The 10197-nt window shown below is 41.3% G+C and overlaps 1 pseudogene; it reads left to right on the top strand.

The window, feature by feature from the left end:
• Positions 1-1981: 1981 nt before the first annotated feature.
• The window catches only part of LOC132321903 (ATPase family AAA domain-containing protein 2-like), a 32908-nt pseudogene continuing 24692 nt past the window's right edge, over positions 1982-10197 (top strand).

Here is a 10197-nt window from a genome sequence, read left to right as displayed (position 1 = left end):
CGTGATTTTTCACAACTTACACCACAACTAACACAGATTAAAGTCTCCGCAAAAATTCATCCCCACTGACACATGACCTCTTCCTTTACTTGTCAATTGTCATATTCCTGAAATAGAGTTCTCATGAAAACAGGGCAGAAATGACAATAACTTCCAGCTTTTGCTGGAAGTGAACACCCAGAACCTGTTACAAGGTGAGGTGACCCCTGAGGCCTCTCCTGCCCACGCCCCTGGGGGGTCCCTCACCCTGGAGCCAGGCCTTGGGCTGACCGATGGCCTTGTGAGGAGTGGGGCCCGGCTGTTCCCCCCGCGCTGAGTTACCGGGGTGCCTCTGCCCGCCAGTGCTTCGCTGCTTTTTGTTTGTGCAGATTAGCCTTTAATCACGTCACCTAACATTCTAGGTAGTTCCCAGGCGTGCCTACAGATTTTATAGGATGATAGATAAGCCATAGTCATACCAGCTGTAGGAATACTATTGAGTGTGTTTGCAGGTAAGAGAACATCGTTATTTCTTGGTCTAGGCTTTTTTTTTCTAGTTGTGTCAGTGATGAACGCTGAACGTATTGGTTTAAGTCTTTATATGCTCCTGTGTGTGAGTGTGCACAAAGCCCTGCCTTCTTCAAATAAACCTAGGGCTCTGTCAAATTGAAAAATAGTTGAAAGGCTTTCTGTTATGATTTCTTTCTTAAACCTTTGAGAGGAAAAATGTTAAGGGTGACTCTGACATATCCGACTGCCTCTTGTTAAGCTTTAGGTCTTGTTACATCCATCTGTGCTGGATCTGAGAAGCAGAAAATGTCTTCAGGGGTTTCATCTCAGATGCCCCAATTCAAAAGCCAGTTACGGGAGGCGTCTCATGAGGCCTTGCTCCACCAGCCCAGAGGACTGCTGGAAGGGAGGTGCTCCTTAAAACGAGCCATGAAGGAAAGGTGGTGGAAATCCTCCTCGTGCAAAAGGTCTGTCTTATCATGAGAAGTTGTCAGGTGAACGGTGGGGATGACTTGTTCAAGGTTGACTGAGGAGAAGACCGTCAGACAGTTACAGGATTGCCCAGCTCTGTGGCTCAGGGCTGAGCCCTCAGCAGCAGGTGGCCACAGCTCTCATTGCATGGCCCTGCATGGGCCTTACGCATGCATCACTGCCCTCCTGTAGTGACATTCTTCACGCCTCTGTCACCATCTCCATCAACTACTAATGGAAGTACCTCTTGGTAAAGTTAGTGTCAAGAAGTAGAAGAATCTGGTCGTTTTTCTGCCTTTTTCAGCGTGAGATGTAGTTTGGGGTATTCCTAATGAAACCTTGGGTTGTAAATTGAACAAGCCACCTCTCATGGTCATCACAGCTTTCCTCACATAGTAGAAGTGATAGTACTCATCCTCCTTGCAGAAATACCAATGTGAACAAGATCAACAGTAATAAAAGAAGTGTATCTTGAATTCCCTTTGGCTTCCTGTGGATAAATGCCATCCTCCTGAAGGAAATCTTTTAATATCCCTCCAAATGCAGTCACAAATGGAACGGAGAGAGGAGAAAAACTCTCCTAACTAGATTTTAATCCCAGGACATGCAAGGTCAAGCTTGGCTGCTTCTCTGAACCAATGTTGAAATAAAAGGTGGGGTTTTTTTCATGAAACACTAAGTTTATCTGAAAGGTTTTGCCGCAATAATTTTTTCAAAGGCTATTAAGCTCAAGTTGTCCATAAGAAAAGTGTGGCGGAGAGGAGCTTTAGCTTTGAAAGCTGGTTGGTTGGGTTTTTTTCTGAGGGCTACTTCTTGGTGCCGAAGTGGTTCAAGGCTTACCTGCCATGAGTTGCACCACTATCAAGTCATAAGACTTACAGAATAAACTTGCCTAAAGGAGGGAGAATTCCCTTCTTAGCTCAACATACATGGTTCAGGTTAATATGTTCTTATTTCCTTCTTCCCCTAGGAATTTTCCTCTGGCAAAATTGAATGCTTCAGTGGACACTGTTTGAAATCAATGAGAAAAAACATGCCGCCCTGTTCAGACTCTAGCTTTGACAAAAGCAAGGAAATATTAAGTGAAAATGTCAATCGAAGACGCTTTACGAGGTATTGTATTTCTAGATGTCCAATCTCTGTTCAATTCATAGAATTAAAAGGAAAAGTGAAAGCATGCACAATGAGTCACATCATGATAAATCTACAGCTAAAAATCTGCGGGGGAGTATGATTATGTTAATGTCAGTGTCAGTGTCTTAGAACCAGAATCACTCTTCTTAGTAAAAGTCTTCTGCTTGTATAAAAAACGTGCATCTTTTCCCAACTCCTTTGAGATCTCTCCTCCGCTTTGGTTACTGAGATGTTATTTGCACTATTGAGACTTCAAGATTAGCCGGTTAGGAAAGTTGCGTCCTTACCGAACTGTCTGCATATGGTACGCAGCAGACTTGGGATCTGAATCCTCAGTGTGGTCCACAGGCTTTTCTTTGCATGATGTGGAGCACTGGATTACAAACTTGGTCAGGTTCCCTAGTCTTGATGGGGAACAGTACAATACAAGACTTCTATACAATATTCTAATACAATCATTCTTTTCTTCTTTCTCTCCTCTGTTCTCTTTCTTAATGTAGGCGGTTGGCAAAGCCAAAGTCAGACCAAAAAAAAGGAAGAATATAAAGAAGGTAAGTAGTGGTAACTCCCTAGGATTCCTTTTTACTCTGGTTTCTGAGAAGGATTGCGTTTGGTCACACCATCTATTTAACTTGGCCACAAAAACTGCTGAACGCATCAACCCAAAGCAGCTGAAGTTGTGAAAATAGATAGTGAAAAGATAGTGAATTTCCTATGAGTTTTACGAAAAGAGGTAGGTGAGAATAGGAGGATATGCTATTAATTCCTGTCAGGCTTGGGGAGAACACAGCGTGAATTCCAGCCTGCTCTTAGGCACTAGTGCCTGAGAATCTGTTCCTTAGCTCAGGTTTCTTTGTGACACGGATTTTCTGGAGTCTGCAGGACACAAATTAATTGAAAATCGTTCTTGCAAATAGGAGGTAATATTTGAGTTAAAAAGTAATTCAGTCATGAGGCGCACAAACCCGCTGATGTGGGGAAGGTGTCACTGAAGTTCAGTGATTCACCTTGGAACTGAATCACTGTGCTGAGTACACAAGCAGGCTTGGTGCTGTGAGGCTGCTTGCTGGCAGCTGGGAAAATGCGTTATTTCCAGGCAGCGTCCTGCCAGCCATGGATGGGCTGAACGCAGGAAGGGGCCTGAAATGCGCTTTGTGTGTAGTAATTCAAGTTCTAATTGTGCACTACTTCCTCACTGACCTCTCTTAACTGTTTTAATGATAGTGCAAGTAACAGACCCGTGGCAAAGGATGCTGTGTGGTAAATACTGGGCAGATAGTTTTTAAAGCAGGCAAGCCTTTGAGTTCTTTGCTATTTGGGAGTTTATCTTGAGACGTTTCTTATCTTCTAGAGCTTTTGTGTCAGGATGCAGAAAATGAGTGATGCATGCTTAAACAATGGACTAAAACCACGCATCTTAAGAAGAGACTTCCCACATAAATAATTTTTTAAAAAAACTATTCGATACAATTTGACATGGATGGAGTAAAAACACCTTAGAGAGAGGTATTTGTTGTTTTCACTTTTCCAGAAAGAAGTAACTGGAATGAACTTGCTTCCTGCATGGAACAAAAGTTGCGTGTTTGTTTTCATCAGATTGGCTTCCCAGTCTATTAAAAAATTGCTATACAAGTCATGCTTTTAGGTAGGTAAACATAATTAATTTAAGTTGAATGCTGTGGTGATGACAATAACTTCCAATTCAGTATTTAAAGAAAAAATCAAGCCACTGCAGATTTTTTTACATTTTACTAGAGCAACGGTGAAATAAAGGGACTAACGTATTTTCTGTCTCAAAATATTTTATACATTAATGCATTGTAGTCACCAGAACACTGAAGACCAGAGCTGATGCAAAAGCTGCACAACAAGTCCATGAAGAAAACGGGGATTTGGAGGTCCGCTGAAGCTGCAGACGTCAACAAAGTCGTTACACCATTACAAATCAATCTGTTTTGTTCGACAAACTTATAACAAAGTAAGTGGGTTTTTTTCATGATCTTACAAAGCTACTAAAATGAGCCTTACTAGCAAGCCTTTCTGCTATGGCATCATATTGGCTAGGGACTTTCTCCTTCTTTTGACAACAGAAAAAGGTATTGTTATTCCTGGCAGCAAGAGCTAAATGTATTCAGTGCTCAGGCTGAGACTTCCCTACGTGCTCTTACGTATACGGTACATCCGTGTGACAACTGCTGGGCTGCAGGTGCCTTCCATAGTAGAGTTCCACCAGGGTGGTGCAGCTTGGAACTTCTGGGTTGTTACTGGCAACCTCCGCTAACATTCCGTGGTCGTTGATCAGGTAGGGTCTCCTCCTCTTCCTCTGCCTGCACTGGTATGTCCTGTAATTATTGTTAATACATTGATTTGTGTAAGGTGTGGGCCTTTGTACTTGGCAGCAAAACTGCTTAACCTGTTTTTTGGAAATAGGTGCTTGTGGCTGCTTAAGACTTCCAGGTCTGAGAGCATGTGCGGGAGGATGTATTTGGAAGGTGTTTCATGTGTAAAGAATTTGGGCACAGCCAATGTTGAAATTTGCCACTGGTGTCTCTGTTTTGGGATTGCCAGTTGCAGAGAGGTCTTCATACGAGAGCATCTTTTATGTATGGGCTCGGTGGGTTTATGTGTTGTCTTGTGAACCAAGAAGATCACTTTACGTTGTGACTTTCAGTAGATTTAACTTGCCCTCTAAATGAATTTTCTTAGCATCAGAACTGCCTTCATTTTTAATTAACTTTTCTTCCATGCTTATGAATGTTCTTATAATGCTTGGTTGAGTTAAGATACTGAGGAAAGTTGGATAAAGCCAAAGTGAAGTAGTCCCAGTGTTTCTGCCTGTCTGTCCATGGCTTAATTCTCTTTGTGAAGCCCAAATGGACATTGTTTTCGGAAAGGTTTGCCAAGTGTAACAGCAGTGGGATGTTTTTTCCAGCATGTCTAGTCATGGAAAACCAGCACAAAACTTAGATTACAGTTAAGAGAAGAACAAGCAGCCTGTTGTCTGAGGAAGGCTGTGAGCTGAAAATTACTTAATGCTATCATGCAGAACAACTTAAGTGCTATTAAAAACTGCCATAATTTCTTTCTGTTGTCTTACTATGATCTTTAGAATTCTTATTTTTCTCTTGCTTAAATGGATTTTTTTTACTGTGCTCACCGAGAGGGAAAACAAACCTGAAAACAGTGTATTTTTGCAAATCTCAAACACTTGTTCTTAAATCTATAAAAACCTTGAACATTTGATCTAATTTTTAAGTAGTGTTTAAAAACTTGTCTGTCAATGATTCTTGCTTTATGAATACTGTATTAAAATATCATATTGATTATGTGTACTGTTTTAAATGGGTGTTTTTGTTCTTGCCTGTCTTTGCTCTTACATGTTAACTTTTTATCTTAGTACTGCAGAAGCAGTCTTGCAAAAAATGGATGACACGGAGAAAATGCATAGGCGGCGAATGATGGAAGACCTTGGGGTGTTCCACAATGCAGAAGAAGTAGATACTAATTTATTTTACTATTTTTGTATAAGTAGTGTATTTCACGTAGGGGAATTACGTAGTTGTAATTTTAATTGAGCTGAAATAAGTTCTTCCAAAGAATAGCGTAGTCTAAAATAACATTTGTTTTTGCTCTCTAATTATAATTTAACATCTTACTGGTATGATCATGCTACAGATACGCTCTAAGGGTGAAGAAAATACCTTCTTCAGAAGACATGAAAGAGCAGTGATATGCTGAAATACATGTCTTATACTATGCTTTCTGAATTGCCGTATGATTTTTGAATGGACACTGTTTACAAACAGCTGTTTCAGGGCTTGGGTTTTCACTTCAGATCTTACTGAAAGCTGAATTCATTGATGCCTGCTTTATCTATGTGTGTTCTTGTGCCAGCCTTGCCTGTGAGCTTAAATAGTCCTCTGTCCTTAGAGGAACTTACGTTAAAATTATATACAGCAATCATATTTCCTCTGTCTTAGTTTTGCTCTATTAAATTAAGTTCTTCTCCTGTCTTGTTGAATGACAAGCACTTCATTTTTTAAACATCTTCATAGCCGGCTTTCAGAGGTTTTTTTGTTTAGATCTGAAATCCTTTTTTTTAATGAAACCGGAATTGTCCATAGTACTTTGTATATCATCTCTCAAATGCCCGCACAAATTTTATTTTGTCTGCTAGGGATTGCTTTTTCCTGGGCTCTGCCACACTCTTGGATTATTAACCCGTAATTAACAGATACCCTCAGTTTTGTATCTGGATAAGTATTTAACTATCACATGTACTAAACTCTATTTTAGAGCAGAAATTCTTGTTACTAATTCTGGATGCCAGAATGATGTTCCAGTTCTCTCTTCCAGTACCTTGATTTAATCTTTTCTGTCTCTGGAGTGCCTTGATAATATTACTCTGTAGGCAGGCAATATGCCTATGTCAGGTTTTCTGCATATTTGTCACTGATCTTTCTCGTTTCTTTTAATTAGGAAAACCTCGATATGTACTCCCAAGGAGAGAAAGAAATCCAAAGAGCTGCTGAAGAAATAGCTGATAATCAAGGTGGCACTGTAGATTAGTTCTGTTTTAAATTTTCTTTACTACGCTGTAGCCAAAAGCCTTGTCTTAAACAACTGAAATGAGCTGAACTACTCGGTATTTTTCATCTATTAAAAAAATCTATATTGCTGTTGACACTACAAGTCACGGACTTCAGGGCAGTACTGCAGAGAGCTCAGAACAGATATTCAGAGAAAAAAACAGGTGGGAATACAAGAAATGGACGTTATTACTCAGAATGAGAAAGAGTGATCATGCAACAGCAGCAGCATGACAGTTTTCACGGTTTTGAGCAGCACGGCAAGAGTTTTCAGGAAGTAAGGGACGCTGCCCGGTGTGTATGGAAAGCTCCTCCGGAGGATGAAGATCAGCAGGGGAGAAGATAGTGTTGTTCATTTTTGTGTTCAGCAGGTAGTCAGTGAAAGCTGCTGTCTGGTCCTGTAATTAGGACCTGTCATCCCAGTACTCAGCGGGAAATAACACGAGGAATCAGGTTAAATGGTAAAAGGCCATATTAACTTTATGTTTGAAGTGAGGGGGAAAAACGTTAAGGTTTTAAGGAGAATGATAGTTGTGATTAAGGCAGTCAGTCCAACGATCCTTGTAGGAGCTTTCTGGATGGAACAGAATGGGTCGAGACTGTACTCAAGGACAGAAAAGGATGTGGCGGTAGTTGAGCCGATGGGTGTTAGGTTTTGCGGTAGACCTCCTCTGCACACCCACAAAGGAGCTCAGAGAGACAGTGGCAGGAGGGGGAGCCCAAATAATACCCCACCGGGCTACTCCCAGGGCCATCAGCCCATCAAAGTCCTATCTGCACAAGCCCAGAGGAGCACAGGGGTGCACGACGGCAGGCAGGGACCCAAACCAAGGACTCCAGTCAAGGAGGAAGAGCCACCTTGTCTGGGCCCCTCCCAGGGCTGTCTCAGCGGAGCCATCCGCCCCATCCGCCCCAGCGTCCAGGGGTGAAACCCATCTGGATGAGTCATCGGGGGCAGCTCTCCAGATCACCTTTCCGACTAAGGGGTTACTGCCTAGGGGTGGGACATACTGTGGGATGCAGGGGAAAAGCAGTTCACCCAGGACTTATGGGATCTTTAGGGCAGGAACCAAAGGCGGGACAAGGGTGGGGTTTAGGTGATTCTGGGAGGAACAAGAGTGGGCAAGTAGAGGGGCAAGGGAATAAAAAGGGCCAGTCACGTGTAAATAGTTGGCTGGTCAGTACGCTTGTCTGACTGTGCCCTGCGCCTGATCACCTGTCTGACCATCAGACCATCAGAGCTTGAATAAGAGATGATTTATGCAATATGCAGTGAGGGCAGTATCTTGGACATGTTACACAGCCTGTGTAAGACTTGACCACTGGCAATGGAGACCTACAAAAAGGTTCAAGCTAGATGTCCAGGTGTTAATGAGCACTGGGGTGATCTTGTTCAGAGAACAGTCCGTGGCCTGTTCATGATTGAACCCGTGGCTCCCAGGTGTGCACCTTGGTGATCAGACCTCCTCTATATGGCTTGGTTCAAGTGTGTGGATGTAGGGGTGCTGGGCAGGAGAGACTTGTAGAAAGTAATTATAAATCGTATGTTGAATGAGAAAGAAAGAGTATGGGGCAATTCATTTGTGATCAAAGTGAAAACTCTGGAATTTCAAATTAGGAAAAAACTAAAATATACTTCTATAATTAAAATCATGCCAGGAAGGAGTGGGGAAAGGAAAGCGTGTCAGTGGTGGTGTAAAGAAGATGAGTGGAGCAAGGGGAAGGACTAGAGGAGCAGAAAAGCAGAGAAATTCATGCCTTTGTGACAGGAGCGTTGGAGTACCAAGGACTTGGGATGGTAGTGGTGCCAAAATAATTTTTCAGTTTTCCATGTGCTGTCTATATATCTTGTGTAATTTATCTTGCATTCAGAAAGCAGTGAGACCTTTTGGGGGGAAGAAAAAAATGGGTAGTGCTTTCCAAGGAATAAAATTTTACTTAATTTTAGTGAGCAGGTAGGTGAACAGAGCATGTACATTCCTCACCTGGTGTCCAGCTATTAATGTGAGAGGGTATTATTAAGAACCTGCTAGACAATTATACGCTGTCTTTTGCATTCATATTGTCTTTCATGAAGAAACTTCAAGTTACTTTACAGAAGCTAGTGGCATAAACTGTATGCATTTGACATTGTTTTCTGACTGGGGAGGTTCACACCTGTGGCTTGCCCATTATTGCTCATGTGGCTGAGCTAGGGTTTGGCAGCTAGATTACCATGCTTAGTCTTAGCACTGTAGAGTATTAAAAACATTTCTGTGAAACACTTTCTCAAAATAACAAGGAATTACTTTCTGAAATAGTGGTTTTCACAGGAGCTGCATCTTAGCTAAGCAAGATGACAGTATTGTTGTTACTAAGACTGATGAGACGTCACCCAGCAGTTTCAGTGAGGACAGAACAATATCTATATGTATGTTCCTCTGTGTATTGTAATTTCTGGAATGTGTCTTGCATAAATTGGTCTTAAGGTTTTGCACGTTTTCAGATCTATTGTGTCATTAACATGAAGGTAATAGTAAAACCTATAGGCATCTGTGCAGTGCATTTTGAATTTAGTATCATTTACAACGGTACTTAAACAGTTTAACGTTATGTCGATTTACAGTAGTTTCATCAGAAGAAAGCGAAGACACTCGAAAGCGTTATGACTTTCGACAGAGGAAAACTGTTGAGCGCTATCAAGCTCCACTGGAAAGTAGGTTATATGCACAGTTTCTCTTAAGAGCTAATTTCTTGCATATAAGCGAGCTACTCTTTTAATGAAAATGTATACACACACTCAACTCCTATTTAAATTTATTACCTTCATTCTGCAGTTAGATTTTATTAAATGTATGTATCCTGTGCACATTGTATTTCTTTGCCATTTGGCATGCTTCCTGTTGTTTTTCAGTAAAAAATGACCTATGTATCCTTGAGAGAATGGTAATTAAACAGAATTGATAACCTTACTCTTGTGGTTTTCAGTTCTCCTTAAAAAGTAGGTGCGTGTTTTTTCACTTCTACTGTGCGCTGATTTAAAAAAAATAAATACACACACCCCGCCCCCAATCACTTGAAACTTCCCCTGAAATGAGAGATCAGTGAAACACATCACATTTTCTGCCTCTTTCACTATCCTGCTTTCTCTTAAACTTGTTTGTAACATTATTCTAAATTCTTTGCTTTCAACAGAACCAAGGCAACGTAAGAACTATCTTTCGGGCCGGTCTTCACCTGTCAGACAGAGATACTCATTTAGAAGTGCTCAGTCACAAGGCTCTTGCTGCAAAAGAACTAACAGGTTGGTGTATGGTTAGTGATAGTTCTTATTTATCAAGAATGCTGTCAGGCCCCTTACTGAATAATGCTTTCAAGGGGCAAGGGTTTTGAATTGGTGGTAGTTACAGATTAGTAGTATGATTATTGCTGTGGTAGTCTGAGGGTATAAAGAAAACAAATCTTGGGGGGGAGACTATACGTTTTATTAGCCGTTAGATTTTTTTTTTAAATGCAGTATTTGTGGTCACTGATG

This window comes from Gavia stellata, unplaced genomic scaffold, assembly GCF_030936135.1.
Source record: "Gavia stellata isolate bGavSte3 unplaced genomic scaffold, bGavSte3.hap2 HAP2_SCAFFOLD_83, whole genome shotgun sequence".
Lineage (NCBI taxonomy): Eukaryota > Metazoa > Chordata > Aves > Gaviiformes > Gaviidae > Gavia > Gavia stellata.
The sequence above is the reverse complement of the archived record's forward strand: the minus strand, read 5'-3'. Positions and strand labels throughout refer to the sequence as shown.